General features: G+C 40.4%; 1 pseudogene; it reads right to left on the bottom strand.

Moving 5' to 3' along the window:
* Positions 1–15,407: 15,407 nt before the first annotated feature.
* Positions 15,408–15,843, bottom strand: LOC144297745 (protein Cripto-like; annotated as a pseudogene).
* Positions 15,844–16,497: the final 654 nt, after the last annotated feature.

Raw genomic sequence — 16,497 nt, 5'->3', positions numbered from 1 at the left:
TAGTGCATATTAAAAAATCAGATAAGAAGAGGAAAAGAAAACTTAATGAATTTGAAAGGCAGCAATAGTGGGGATCCCTGAGTGGCTCAGAGGTTTAGTGCCTGCCTTCCACCCAGGGTGTGATCCTGGAATCCCGGGATCAAATCCTGCATGGGGTGTCCTGCATCAGGCTTCCCACATGGAGCATGCTTCTCCCTCTCTTGTGAATAAATAAATAAAATCTTAAAAAAAAAAGAAAGGCAGCAATAGTGAGGATGGGAGGCAGAAAAGGTAGCACAAAGAAAAAACATAAGATTTATTTCTGTAAACCCTAATATTTCAATAACCATAATAAATGAAAATTTATCACAGTTTCCCATTGAAGGCAAAGGTCTGACTGAATTTTTAACATCTAGCTGTTCAGGGGTGCCTGGCTGGCTCAGTTGGTAAAATATGCAACTCTTGATCTCAGGGTCATGAGTTCAAGCCCCACATCGGGCATGGAGCCTACCTTAAAAAAATAAAAATCTAGTTGTTTAAAACTGGTACTCCTAAAACATAAGAATATACAAAGATTGAAAACCAATGGAATCCAAACTGATAATCAATGAAATAAATCATTCCCTGTCTTGTCTCTGAATTTTCTAGTTTTAGAATTAGGCTTAAAAGAAATGACCCCCATAGTTACCATAAAAAAGCAGTTTCTAAGCAACATTGCATACAGTTGCATGCTGCATGCAATGTATCTACTCTGTGCTGCTGGAGTGCTCAGGGAAGAAAAAGAAGCAAACTCTAATCTTTAAAAGTTCAATACTTCATGAATTTTCTAGCCATAGATTTTGTATTGGCATGGTTTTTAGATCTTGCATATAGAATGTCCTGTACTTTTGGAAAAGTACTTTAAATCAAGATTTTGAAACTATGGGATCATTCCTTGATTATTTACTTCTTCTATCATCTTGTTCACCAAAAGGAATACATAATCTTCAACTCTAGCAAAGCCTGCCTTAATTTAAATTCTAATTGCTACCACTTGTTGCAAAGTAATAGGGGGAAAAAAACCTCCTACATATTTAAATGGATAGTGGCTTTGTAAGTGACTCAATCACATACTCTCAAGCTATCCCGTAATCTAGTTTCAGATTCTTTAAGAGCGTATATTATGAAAGGGAATTTGAAGTGTCCCATCTCTTCAAGCCTCTTGAGTCACTGAATTTCTTCCTTCCTGAGAACCAAGTAAGCAAGAGAAGTTACGTCTTACGTCTGTTATTGCCCTGAAGATTCCCACAGGGGAGAACAATTCACTCTAGAAATGTTCATGACACCTATAACTACAAAATCATAAAATGCAAGAACCAAAAGGGACTGTAGGTAGCTGAGTCTGATGCTCCCTCACTTAACAACTGTAAGCCTGAGACCCAGAGAAAAATGATTTTCCCAAGGTGTCCCACCTAGTTAGTTGCACAGGGGACAAGAACCCTGGTCAAACTCCCTCCAATTCAAAGAACTTGCCACTATTCTAACACCTTCCTTTTATCATTCTGCAGTTAAAACTTCATTTTTTTACATTTTAATTCCACTGTAGTTAACATACAGTGTTCTTTTAGTTTCATATGTACAATACAGTGACTCAACACTTCCATGCAACATCCCGTGCTCATTACAAGTGCTTTCCATCCCCATCACCTATTTCCTGCACCCCACCCCACCCCCAACCTCCCCTCTGGTGACCACCAGTTTGTTGTCTCTAGTTAAGAGTCTGTTTCTTGGGGTTTTTTTTTTTAATTAATTTATTTATTTATGATAGTCACACAGAGAGAGAGAGAGAGGCAGAGACACAGGCAGAGGGAGAAGCAGGCTCCATGCACCGGGAGCCTGATGTGGGATTCGATCCCGGGTCTCCAGGATCGTGCCCTGGGCCAAAGGCAGGCGCTAAACCGCTGCGCCACCCAGGGATCCCTGTTTCTTGGTTTGTATCTCTTGCTCTCTCTCTCTCTCTCTCTCTCTCTTTCCCTTTACTTCTTTGTTTTGTCTCTTAAGTTCCACATATGAGTGAAATCCTATGGTATTTGTCTTTCTCTGATGCATTCTATAGTTAAAACTTTAAATGCCTAATAAGAAGAATACATACTGTAGACTAGAGGGAGCTTTATTTTCAGGACTCATCAGAATGATGGATTCTAACTTTCTTGGGTCATTATCTCCAAGGATAGTTCATGGGCAGAGAAGACTGTCAAGCTGTAGTAGACCCGCTGACTTCTTTCTTTTTTCTTTTTTATTTAATTTTTAAAATATTTTATCTATTTAGAGAGAGAGAGAGAACACAATGAGGAGGAGGGGCAGAGGAAGAGAAAGAGAAAGAAGCTCAAGCAGACTCCACACCAAGTGCAGAACCTGACTCAGGGCTTGATCTCACAACCCTGAGATCATGCCCTGAGCCGGTCAAGAGTCAGACGCTCAACCCACTGAGCCATCCAGGCGCCCCCTTCCACTGACTTCTATCTATGCATTCCCATTTATTTAAAGAAATGACACATGAGAATTTAAATAATGAAAATGTTTTAAAAGCAGCACACATTTAATTGAGAAGCATAAGGTATAGACCAGTAGTTCTCAAGAGGGAGGGAGCCATAGTCTTCTATGGCTGGGGGACCCTTCAAATTATACATTGTCCCTACACCCATGCGCTTAGTTTCTAGTAAAAACCTTTCCTTTACCCATTGAGAATAGATGCATATTGAGCCACTGTTACAAAAGGGCACATTTTATCTCTCGGATAAATTGTTATGGGAAAAAATTGTGAACTACTACTATAAAAAGTGGTTTGGGAATTGTCTGCTAAGGATTCATGGATAGGTTTAAATAGGGTCTTGCAGATGAATTGATAAAGAAGATTTGATATATATATAGTCAGCTACCAAAAAAATGAAATCTTGGGGTGCCTAGATGGCTCAGCAGTTGAGCATCTGCCTTTGACTCAGGTCGTGATCCTGGGTCCTAGGATCAAGTCCCACATCAGGCTCCCCACAGGCAGCCTATTTATCCCTCTACCTATGTCTCTGCCTCTCTCTCTCATGAATAAATGAATAAAATATTTTAAAAATATACGAAACCTTGCCATTTACAATGACATGGATGGAACTAGAGGATATTATGCTAAGCAAAATAAGTCAACAGAGAGACAATTATCATATGATCTCACTCATATGTGGAATTTAAGAAACAAAACAGAGGATCATAGGGGAAGAGAGGAAAAAAATAAAATGACAAAAATCAGAGGAAGACAAATGACAAGATACTTTTAATCATAGGAAAAAAACTGAGGGTCGCTGGAGGGATGAGGGTGGAGAGATGGGGCATTAAGGAGGGCACATGATGTGATGAACAGTGGGTGTTACATAAGACTAATGAATCACTGACCTCTACCTCTGAAACCAATAATATATCATACATTAATTAATTAAATTTAAATAAAAACATTTTTAACCAAATAAATAAATAAACCAGGTCTTGAAGAAGGCATAGGGTTTGGATAGACAGAGAAGGCAAAGATCGTTTCAGATATGATACTTGGTAAAAGGGCAGGAAAATAACTTTGAAATGTTCACTTTCCCCCGGAGCACAAGTTAATGAAGGGAAATAAGTCTGAAAGGATAGATTACGGTGAAATTGCAAAATATAAACTCCATAAAAGTAGGGGGTTTGCCTATATTATTTACTTCTGTACAGCCAGCATCTAGAACAGTGCCTTGCACACTGTGCCCTCATGTATGCTGAATTAATGGGGACTTGACTGTCAAATTAAATATTTAGAACATTATCTTCCAGCATCTAGACAGTGAAGAATAACTGGTGATAGTAGTGGAGATGTGAGCCCAGAGCTCCAGCAAGAGATTGGGAGGAAGCTGTGGGAAGCTAGGGAATAGGAAGAAGGCAAAAGTCAAGAACCAGCCTTCTAGAAACGTTCAGACAGAGGGTGAGGATAAAGAAAATCCAGGAAGAGGGATCCTTGGGTGGCGCAGCGGTTTAGCGCCTGCCTTTGACCCAGGGCACGATCCTGGAGACCCGGGATCGAATCCCATGTTGGGCTCCCGGTGCATGGAGCCTGCTTCTCCCTCTGCCTGTGTCTCTGCCTCTCTCTCTCTCTGTGTCTATCATGAATAAATAAATAAAATCTTTAAAAAAAAAAAAGAAAATCCAGGAAGAGGGGCACCTGAGTGGCTCAGTGGTTGAGCACCTGCCTTCTGCTCAGGCCATGATCCCGGCGTCTTGGGATCAAGTCCTACATCAGACTCCCTGCAGGGAGCCTCCTTCTCCCTCTGCCTCTCTTTCTGTGTCTCTCATGAATAAATAAAATCTTTTAAAAAAATACAGGAAGATAAAGAAGCACTGTTAGATAAATACAACAAACATAAAATATCACCTTATAATTTACAAACTCTTATGCATGATAACACATAAGACAGACATTTCTTCTCCCATTTTACATAGAACTTCAGAGGGAAAATAATAATAAAAACTTTAACAACATAGAGATAAGAAAACATCCAAGCCCATCACGGACACTAAAAGTAATATTAAGAATAACAGGTTAGTGAGGCACACCTGGGGGGTGCAATTGGTAGAGCATCCAACTCTTGGTTTTGGCTCAGTTAGTGATCTCAAGGTGGTGGGATTGAGCCCTGAGTCAGGCTCCACACCCAGCAAAGAGTCTACTTGAGTTTTCTCTCCCTCTGCCCCTCCCCACCCCTGCTCCCATGCTCTCTCTCTTTCTCTTTCTCTCTAAAATAAATAAATCTTAAAGGAGAAAAAAAAAAAAAGAATAACAGAGTAGGTGTGCCTGGCTGGCTTAGTCAGTAGAGCATGTGACTCTTCATCTTGGGGTCATGAGTTCAAGCCCCATGGTGGGTTCAGAGCTTACTTTTTTTTTTTAAGATTTTATTTATTTATTCATGAGAGAGGGAGTGAGAGGGAGGCAGAGACAGAGGGAGAAGTAGGCTCCCTGCTGACCAGGGAGCTGGATGTGAAGGCTCGACCCCAGGACCCTGAGATCATGACCTGAGCTGAAGGCAGATGCTTATCCAACTGAGCCACCCAGGTGCCCTCAGAGCTTACTTAAAAAAAAAAAAAAATCAACTGGATTTAACAACAACAACAACAAAAAGTTAAAAAAAAAAAAAGGAGCACAGATTAATAAGTTTGGGTCCAATCAAGAAACAGAAAACATGCACTAATTTGAACAGGGAAGGTTTTATATAAAGGATTATTAAACTAGAATAGGAGAGTAACTTTGAAAGATACAAAGAGAACTCTAGAGGGTACCTAGGATGTTAGAGAGTGCCCAAGAAAGGGAAAAGTTGGAGAAGGACCCACTCCTCTAGGGTGGAGTTTATTTTTTTTACTTTTTTATTTTTTTTAAGTTTTTTTTTTTTTTTTTTTTTTTTATGATAGTCACAGAGAGAGAGAGAGAGAGAGAGAGGCAGAGACACAGGCAGAGGGAGAAGCAGGCTCCATGCACTGAGAGCCCGATGTGGGATTCGATCCCGGGTCTCCAGGATCACGCCCTGGGCCAAAGGCAGGCGCTAACCCGCTGCGCCACCCAGGGATCCCCTAGGGTGGAGTTTAGACCTCGTTAAAGAAGGTATGTTTGCCACCCATGGAATGGCAGCGAAGCTTGTTGGGTTACCCGAGCCAAAGTGGGCCACAGTCACCTGGCTGCCACAATACCCTCCAAGGCACAGATGAGCCAAGGCTGGTTTACAGAGATAGTGCACACAGAGAGAGTCGAGGTGCCACCACTGACAGGATGTCTGGAACAATTTAGTGTCCATATAAGAAGAGTTGTGGTGAAGTGGTCAACGGGGCCTGGCTGCCAAGTCACCAGGGGACAGTGTGTGGCTGACGCAGAGTGTCTCTGGATATTCCCTCCACACAACATTGATGTACCTTTCAGCAGGAGTTAACAAAGCAAAACACAGCACACTGACACCCGAAATCACCTTCTTCCTGCAATGTCTCTCCCATACCCTCTACTGGCGTTGTGCTCACCATAACAAAGAAATGCTGTAAAAAGCAATCCATGGGCAGCCCAGGTGGCTCAGCAGTTTAGCGCCACCTTCAGCCCAGGGTGTGATCCTGGAGACCCGGGATGGAGTCCCATGTCAGGCTCCCTGCATGGGGCCTGCTTCTCCCTCTGCCTGTGTCTCTGCCTCTCGTGAATAAATAATTTTTTTTTTTAAGAGCAAACCATTAAAACACCTGGGTGGCACAACTGGTTAGCTTCTGACTCTTGAACTTGGCTCACTCAGGTCATGATCTCAGGGTCTTGAGATCAAGCTCCAAGTTGGCTCTGTGCTGGGGGGTGGAGCCTGCTTAAGATCCTGTTTCCCTCTTCCCTCCCTACACATGAGTGCGTGCATTCTCTCTCTCCAAAAACAAAACAAAATAAGACAAAAATCAATCCATTCTCACAAAGTAGATACAGGAGCTGAAAAGAAATTGATAACTGGCACCATGGATTATTCAACATTTTCAAGAGTGCCTGAATATGAGCTGTTCTGAGCTGGACTGGGGTGCTGAGAGAGGATTGAGAGGAGTGGTAAGGGGAAAAAGTAGGGTAAGTAGCTGAAGATTGACATGACAACTCTGGAGAAAAGTGAGAGATTTTATGTCCCAGCATTTTCACGTAAAATCCCAGAAAACAGGAAAGACTCTGATAAACCAATCCTGGAATCTCCTACCCAAACCTGCCCTTTCCAGGTGGCAAGTAGCACTGAGTATCATGATCAACCAAGCCTGAGTCATTTTCTCACCCCTTTGGCCAGAAAGATGAGTCACTGTGATTGGCAGCTGCATCAGGTCATCAAAAGGTAGGAGAGGGAAATTTTCCCAAAGGGAAAGGGTTGTGATGAAAAGTGGGACAGGGATGCCGGTGTCTAACATGTGGACAGATGAAAATGGGAATAAGGCTGTCTCTGAGGAAGGCTTTTTGTTGTTGTTGTTGTTTTGTCTTGTTTTTATTGTATTATTACATTAATTCATTCTTTTAAGAGTCCCATCCTAATCTCTAGGTAGAGCTGGATGGAGATCACTGTAGGAAGCCATGCAAAGTAGATGCTAAGTCAGAATGCATCAGTAGTCTCCTTCTCTTACCCCTTTGACAATCACCATAAAGCACTCATGTTTTGAGATCATAGAACTTTTTTAAAAGGTTTATTTATTTATTTATTTATTTATTTATTTATTTATTTATTTCAGAGAGAGAGAGAGAGAGCGAGTACGAGCATAAGGGGGTGCAAAGGGAGAGGGAGAGAGAATCTCAAGCAGACTCCCCACTTAGCGTGGAGCCTGATGCAGGGCTTAATCTCATGACACTGAGATCATGACCTGAGCTAAAAGCAGGAGTCAGATACCCAACTGACTGAGCCACTCAGTCACCCTCAGAATTTTTAGTTTAATTCTCTGTTACTTGATATGAATGATACATAAAAACAAAAGGATTCTAAACCTTAAATATTGCTCTGAAGATAAATAAAATCTATTTCCCTCTTCCCAAGAAGTACTGGTTGGTTGAGCTCAAATGTTCCTGCTTTTGTTTTCAGTTTGAGGTTCAGTACAGTGATATCCGGTTACCCAAGTGGAGTTAACTATACGGAAGCAATGGATACCAGTAAGAAGATACACAGAAGACAATGCCATCCCCATTTGTTCCTCAGTTGGATCAGAAGAGTTTCAGTGATGCCAAATCTTGTACTGGTTCTGACATCTGTGTCCATGAGAATGCCAAATATGACTGCTCTCATGGCATACCAGGCATAGACACTATTATCAGAAAATTATTCTATTTTCCAAATTTTCCATATGCCAAGGGAAAATAAGTCAGTTTCAGGTAAGCATCCAAGCAGCTCTTCCCTATCTATTCAGCATTGTGTCCTTATAGATACTAAAAATAGATAGGGTTAAAATTTTCTAACTTGATCCCTGTAATGTAGGTGTCTCAGAGCACTAAATAAGAAAATTAAAGTATTTTTAAAGGCTGATAAATAGCAATCAACCATGAGGAAACCAGTCTGAGAAGAAAAATAATTCAATATTCTAACTTAACAGAACATAGCATTTTTAGACACAAGCTTTAATTTTCAGTCATATTAAGTAGTTGCTAGGTTTTAGTAAACTTTTTTTATGAAATACTTAGCCAAATATTTTATTTTGTTTTTTTAGATTTATTTATTTATTCATGAGAGACACAGAGAGAGAGAGAGAGAGAGAGAGAGAGGCAGAGACACAGGCAGAGGGAGAAGGAGGCTCCTGGCAGGGACACCGATGTGAGACTCGATCCCGGATCCCGGGGTCACGACCCAAGCCGAAGGCAGGTGCCCAATCACTGAGCCACCAGGGCGTCCCTTTGCCAAGTATTTTAATGAATTTAAGGATTATATTGTGATTTCTACTCAAAGTTTGTGTGTTTCATATGGACTTTATAAGCCTGAAACAATAGAATGTTTGTTTTATGGATTTATTATTAAACTTGACAAAGACGTCAACAGAGATCTTTAACTTTTGGTATCAATGTTCTGCCACAGAGACAGAGAAAGCAAGTTTCAAACCCCTTCCTATAGGCAACTTCTTTGTTTCAGGTGTAATTGAACATTATACCTGTTCATAGCATCAAACTGCCAAGATAGCTGGAATACAATTCTCCTATCAGGACTTGTAAGCACTGCCCTCAGCAGATGAGGGAAGAGATTACCAAATCATGGTGCTAGTATCTGGAGATTTCTGTTTCCAGCAAACACAAACAGCCTCCATCATCTTTACCCTTCATGTCTCGGCCAAGAATGAAGAAAGAGGAGAAAGCTTGATTGCTTCTCCAAGTGAGCAAGTGTCCTCGTTAAATAGCACCAGGGCAGCTCTGTGTGGTGCTCAGCTTACAGGTTTAGTCAAAGGAGCCAGGGAAGGATTTGAAGAAGTAAAATCTTGGGTGGCTCAGCGGTTGAGCATCTGCCTTTGCCTTAGGGTGTGATCCTGGAGTCCTGGGATCGAGTCCCAAATCAGGCTTCCTGCATGGAGCCTGCTTCTCCCTCTACCTATGTCTCTGCCTCATTCTCTTTGTGTGTCTCTCATGAATAAATAAATAAAATATTTTTTTAAAAAGTACAATCTTATATTGGGGAAAGAGTGAGGAACAGAACACCATCATGAAAGGGGAGAAGTAGAAACATTTTACTAGGATCTTAGAGCAAAGCTTATTGCAGAAATTCACTGAATTGGAAAACAATTTCTCAAAATAAGTGAAATCTTGAGAACTAAAATTTTATTTCTCATATCATCTTATTTTACACTCAGGGACCATGTATTAATTGAAAATAGTCCTTTCTCTTTTTCTCTTTCAAAAGGCAACATCCAATATGCATGCATGTTTTATAAGCATAGTGTATATCTGAAAAAGATGATAACGGTAAGGAGAGAAACTAGAGACTGGGCAAACAGGATGTGGGGGTAAAAAAAAAAGTACCTTATGAGTTTTATATTGCGCTCATGTGGTATCTATGAAAAATAGATTAAAGGCACTTTTACATTTCAAATAATTTTCCAGTATGGAAATAACAATGTTGTTTATGGGGCAGCCGGGGTGGCTCAGCGGTTTAGCGCTGCCTTCGGCCCAGGATGTGGCCCTGGAGACCCGGAATCCTGTCCCATGCTGGGCTCCCTGCATGGAGCCTGCGTCTCCCTCTGCCTGTGTCTCTGCCTCTCTCTCTCTCTGTGTCTCTGATGAATAAATAAATAAAATCTTAAAAAAAAAAAAAAACAATGTTGTTTGCTATTCTTCTTAATCTAAAATGTTGAAGTTTATCTCTGCAAAGTTGCTTTTAATTTCTAAAAAGATTTTAATGCAAAACTACGAAAATTATAGTTCAGGCCAATAATAACTAACTCCTACATAGCAATTCACAATTTATAAAGCATTTTTACATATATTATTGGATATTTTCTCATTGTTTTGTTCATTTACTCATTCATTCGATAAGAATTTGATGACTGCCTACTCTTTGCCAGATCCCTGAACTAGGAGTAGGAGATAATATAGATAAACTGCCGCGAAGGGACTCAGTTAATAGTCCAGAAGGGTATGGAGAAATGTAAAAAATAATAACTAGGACATTATAATATAGTGTACTGAATCCAGTAACAGAACCATATGTTAGATATAGAGGTGAAATTCGTATCTTAGAGTGCCTGAGTGGCTCAGTCCGTTGCATATTGGACTCTTGGTTTCCACTCAAGTCCATGATCTCATGGGTGGTGGGATGAAGCTCTGCCTCGGGGTCCGTGCTCAGTGGGGAGTCTGTTTGAAGAGTTTTTCCCTCTGCCCCTCCTCAACTCATGCATGCCTCTCTCTCTTTCTCTCTCTTTCTCTCAAATGAATAAATAAATCTTTTAAAAATTAGTAGCTTAAGCAAGTTTGGGGAGGATGTTGGCAAAAGTTTTTTTTTTTTATTAATTTATTTATTTATTTATGATAGTCACAGAGAGAGAGAGAGAGAGAGAGAGAGAGAGGCAGAGACACAGGCAGAGGGAGAAGCAGGCTCCATGCACCGGGAGCCCGACGTGGGATTCCATCCCGGGTCTCCAGGATCGCACCCTGGGCCAAAGGTAGGCGCCAAACCACTGTGCCACCCGGGGATCCCGGCAAAAGTTTTTGAATGAAGTAATGCCCATGATAGATTTTTAAAACTGAAGAAGCTAGCTAGAAAAGGAGGAAAGTCACTATAGGTGGAAAGAAGGACCTATTTAATGGTTAGAAAAACCAATGGTTAAAACAAACCTGGTGTATTCAGAAACCCATACAAAATTTGGTATTGCTGGAACACAGGGCAAATGGCAGGAAATAAGGCTGGAGAGGCTAGCAGAGCCTGGATTTTGAAAAGCCTTGTAGGCTCCTCAAGGAGTTACCACATTTGGATCCCTGGGTGGCGCAGCGGTTTGGCGCCTGCCTTTGGCCCAGGGCACGATCCTGGAGACTCAGGATCGAGTCGCACGTCGGGCTCCCGGTGCATGGAGCCTGCTTCTCCCTCTGCCTGTGTCTCTGCCTCTCTCTCCCTCTCTCTGTGTGACTATCATAAATAAATAAAAATTAAAAAAAAAAAGGAGTTACCACATTTTAAATTCCTGGAGATAAAGGAAAGAAATAGAAGCATCACAAACATAATCCATTCATTCCACCCTAAAATAAATCATATGTTCCAATTCTTGAAAAATCTAGAATATTTTTTATCCTTTTTTATACTTAACCTTTTGGTTTAGCATGCCTGCTCATTTCAACAGTAAACTGGGGCTATCCCACCTTCGGAGTCTTTGGGGGTCTGTAAGAGTTATTATTTGAGTTTCCATTCAGCATAGTGAAGGTCTTCTAGAAACTGGCATCATAACTGAACATTGACCTGAAGCCCTGCCATGGGCCCTTTTCCTTAAAAGAGTAGCTTTCATAACTGATACTTCTACAGTATCAAAGTTATTAGAAAAACTAGACTCTACAGAATGGGAAACACACCCTAATCCACAGAACAAAAATACAAAAGCCTCCTGTTTTATCCAAACTTGTCTCAGAATCAATTAGTCGAGCTTGGCATTCACAAGCCCTCCTTGCCTTATCCAAGCACTCTCATTTTCTTGGGTCGTCCATCTCTGAGGAAGTAATACAGGATATAGCCACACCTTCAGAAGGACTGTCTTCAATGACAACATTTCGCAGCTACTGGAGTGGCTCTGTTCCAGTCTATCTGGAGCGATTTGTACGCTCATCTTCTAGTTTCTTGACAGTTTTATAATCAGCAAAGGACACATTGGCAGCCTCCCATTTTCCCCTTGAGTTCAGCCAATTGCACCTGTCAAGTTAGCTAAAACAAAAGCGTCTTCATGAGCATAAGCATATGTCTGAGACTCCCCCAGTTTCTCAATAGATTCATTCATTCTTCATTCCTACAGAAAGAATTTTACCTCCTGACATGAGCATAAATACAAAATTTGTATGGGATGATACATCTGACTTAACATGTGACATGATTATGAAAAATCAATCTTCTAAGGAGATCTCATCATTTACTCAGTTACATGATTTATCTGATTCCTTCTTTTCTGAGTTTCCCAAATTTGAAAACTCCTCTACGTTACCAGAAAGTATGGGCTCAAAGAGTATAAAGCATTTTCTTACTGACTGGTACTCAGGCATAGAGCATTTAGCTTTCAGCAAATTCATAAGAGCTAGCAAACCTTTGTCAGGCAACACAGTATTTAACCTGGATTCTACTGAAATGGTAATAAATCACCCACATAACTCCAAAAACATATTGACAAGAAGATATGGGACTATTTATGATGTTAACACTATACAAGGTAAGATTGCGGTAGTTTCTTACTTCTCTATTTTTCAGTGAATCTTTATAGTAACAAGCAGTAACAGCAAGTGTTGATCAAAATATTAAGATTAAAATACCTAAATATTAACTGTGGTGAAATTATGAGTTTTTTTATTTCCTTCTCTATATATTTTCTGTATTTCCCAATAGTTCTACAAGGAATATGATTTTCAGAAGTAAAAAAATTTAAGATACACTACACAAGAAAAGTCAACAAGAAAATATAGTATCGGGGCACCTGGGTGGCTCAGTGGTTGAGCATCTGCCTTTGGCTCAGGTCGTAATCCCAGGGTCCTGGGATCAAGATCCACATCAGGCTCCTGCATATCCTGCTTCTCCCTTTGCCTATGTTTCTGCCTCTCTCTGTGTGTCTCTCATGAATAAATAAATAATAATAAAAATCTTTAAAAAAAGAAAATACAGTACCATCTTATGCCCCATACACATTAAATATAATATTCAGGTATATCAAAGGATCACAATCCTGTAAGAAGCTTCAAGCTATCACTTGGACCATGCTCTGTCTAGTTACTATTATTCCTAAATTATATGAGAAAGACTTAATCATCTGTTACACACTTATACTTGCTAACAAAGTCAGTTTCTATTGATAAAGTTAACACCATCTTTTCTCATTTAGCTTCTATCTCATGATAAACTGTAAACACCTGCAGTATTGTGATGAAGAATTCAGTATCTACAGTCAAACAGTAGTTTAAAGTCTAGTTCTATAACATACTATGTGTGTCACCTTGGATAGTTACTTAATTTTATTATATCACTTACATCATTTATACATTGAGGATAAAGTTATCCCAATATATTTTTTTGTGAAGATAAATTGAAATATGCACTTAGCAGAATGCCTGGTATATGGTGAATGTTTATGAAATACAAGCTGTTATCGCTGCTCATCCTCTCTTCTCTGTACTAGATAGCCCATATCAGAATGATTTTCTTAGAACTTGTTTTTTTTTTTTTTAGAACTTGTTTTATATGGAAACACATGTAGTATAACTTTCATGGAAAATTTCAGACAATTTTTAATTCTGGGGAATTTCTTATGTTCGAATTTAACATCTAAATTAAATAGGTCCTCACCATCCCAGCTGAATTCACCACAGAGTTTCCAGAAACATTGTTTAAACAAGATGCAACCAGCAATATGAATTGCTTCAAGCAAGAAAGATTCTGGCATGTGCTCTCCATTCTGTATCTCAGAAACCTGAGGACATGTCACACCCAGCTAAGCATTTCTGTCACCAAGGAATGGTAATGCTAATGGAAACTGAGCCTATTTGAAGCTCATCTCCCAAGGAGTCAGAACATATACTGTTAATCAGTCTCATGAAATATGCAACAGGGTTCAGGTCTCACCTTTAAAAAGTCTTTTTGGGGGGCGCCGAGGTGGCCCACCCGGTTAAGCATCCAACTCTTAATTTTGACTTAGTTCACAATCTCAGGGTCATGAGATCAAGCCCCAAGTGGGACTCCCCGCTGGGCGTCGAGCCTTCTTAAGATTCTCTCTCTTTCCCTCTCTCCCTCTGCCCCTCCCCACCACAGCTCACATGCATGTGCATTGCACGCACACACACTTTTTCTCCTGCAAAAAATAAAAATAAATTAAAAACTCTTTTTGTTGTTCATCAAGTGACTGCCCCATTCTGTCTTCTAGATTCATTGTTCTTTTTCCGATAGTATGACACTCCTCATCTTGCCAACTTGGTGCCACCCACAGTATCTAAAGCCCCCTATCCTTGTTTTGTAGCAGCAAATCCCCATTTTTGTGATAATTAGTAACCTCATCTCCTTCCCAGACAACATCACACCATATCTATGCAGAGCTTGAGTTGCTTTCCAGCTTCTTTGAAATTAAATATCTTTTTTTTTATATTTCCCATTTTTACTGGGCACACTCACATACACAAAGTAGTTTTAAAGTGGGTTTTGCCAATACATAGTTTTATCACCTAGTTTACAAGTAAATCTATTGTGAACATTTTCTCTTTTGCAACAGTTAATATGCTTTAAGGTATGGAGAAAACATAACCTATTAAGCTCTCTTGTTGGGGAGATTTAGAGAGATTTTTTCCCAAGGAAGACTTCATTCTCTCTACAATGCATTGAGAAAAAAGGAGTGTCCTTGTCTTCTACAGCTTTCTTTCTTTCTTTCTTTCTTTCTTTCTTTCTTTCTTTCTTTCTTTCTTTCTTTTTTCTTCTACAGTTTTCTATGAAGGATAGAAACTTGCCTTTCAACTTAGCTTTTAAACTTGCTTCTTGGGCTCATCTAATCATCAACCAAGCAGTTCATTTTATTTTTCCCAATCTCTCTCTGATTTCTTCCTCTTTTCTACGCTGTCTCTCTGGTATACACACACACTTCTAATACTTCAACACCTGCTTCCTGCCCCCTTGCCTGCTGTCTTTACAGAGGCTTCCTTTCTTTTCCTTTTAAAGTTAAGGTCTTAATTGATTTTGATCAACTCTACTCAAAACTTTAGCCTCAGGTCCATATTAGGAGTAACCTTTAATAATTTGAAGATAGAATTCAATTGTTTAAGGAAAATAGTAAGAAACACTTGGTAGAGATCCATTGTATCAAGAAACAGATCTTGGTCATAGTGTAGATATACCTGACTTTTTTAAAAATAGATTTTATTTACTTATTTGAGAGAGAGAGTGGGGGAAGAGGCAGATGCCCCACTGAGCAGGGAGCCTAATGTGGGGTTCAGTCCCAGAACCCTGAGATCATGACCCAAGCCAAAGGCAGACGATTAACCAACTGAGCCATCCAGCTGCCCCTATGGCTGACATTTTTTTAAAGACGTTTTTTGGAGAGGGCAGGGCAGAGGAAAGTAGTTGGTACCTTAAGGTAACGTTAGGGACCATGATGAAAATCTATTCACTATTTCAAGGAAATTACCAAATGATCATCTCTAGTTAAGACACTAGAGTGACAGCCTTTACAGGTTATGAAATTTTCATGACAAATATTGCATATGCAAGTGTCCACTAACAGTAACTTTGTAGAGCAAGGCAGATGCCAGCTAGCAAAAAAGTGGTGCCCAAAGACAGTGTTAATTCTGGAGTCCTGGAAACCAGGAAATGCTCATCTATCACGTGGCCATCACACTCTGGTAGAAATGTCTGCCGAAAGCAGTGCAGCCAGCCGCGCCAGCATTTACACATGGAACATCTCTTGGGCAGCCAAGTGTCATGGGGCACAGACTCACAGTTCTCTTCTAGAGAATCGTGCTCACAGTTGCAACCATAAAAGGACAGGGCGGGGGGGGCAGGCACAGAAGGATCCCAGCATGCAGGTTCTCCCATTCAGGCAGCAAGTTTTGTTTAACTCCTTACCAGCAACTAATTCCAATTCAAATGCTTTGGAAATGGCCATAATCAAAATCACCCTGCAACAGAAGCACTCCATCTTTCTGAGGTCCATAGCTTCTAACAAGTCAGGGGAAAAAAATGTCACCATGGCTTTCATTCATGGACATTGCTAAAATACCCAAAGGAAAACATGAATTTCATGAAATGAAAAATGGGAATTTAGCAAAAAGAGTATCTCAGAGAAGGATGTTTTCCCCAGAAGGTCTTAGGAGGAGCAGGATGTCCTGAGAGATTGGGGGCTCATTACTGAGTTGGGTCCTCAGGAATGCTTTGACCTTAGCCAGGGAGCCAGCCCAGCCAGTGGCCTAGGAGAGGCCAATTAAATGTCTTAATTGAAATTAAAGCATTAGTTCATTTCTACATCTTTGTTGCATTGTATGACTTTAATATCCTGAACTTTATTTTTATTTTAAAGATTTTATTTATTTATTCATGAGAGAGAGAGAGAGGCAGAGACACAGGCAGAGGGAGAAGCAGGCTCCATGCAGGGAGCCTGACGTGGGACTCGATCAGGGATCTCCAGGATCACACCCTGGGCTGCAGGCGGCGCTAAACCACTGTGCCACCGGGGCTACCCTATCCTGAACTTAAAAAAAAAAAAAAATCTCCATTGAGACACACACACACACACAGATCAGGTTAGGAATTTGCACCCATGGCCTCCAACTCAGGAACCAAGGTTACTTGACGAGCTAATTTTGAGATT

Source organism: Canis aureus, chromosome 25 (assembly GCF_053574225.1).
Source record: "Canis aureus isolate CA01 chromosome 25, VMU_Caureus_v.1.0, whole genome shotgun sequence".
Classification (NCBI taxonomy): Eukaryota; Metazoa; Chordata; class Mammalia; order Carnivora; family Canidae; genus Canis; species Canis aureus.
This window is presented reverse-complemented; position numbering and strand designations above follow the sequence as displayed.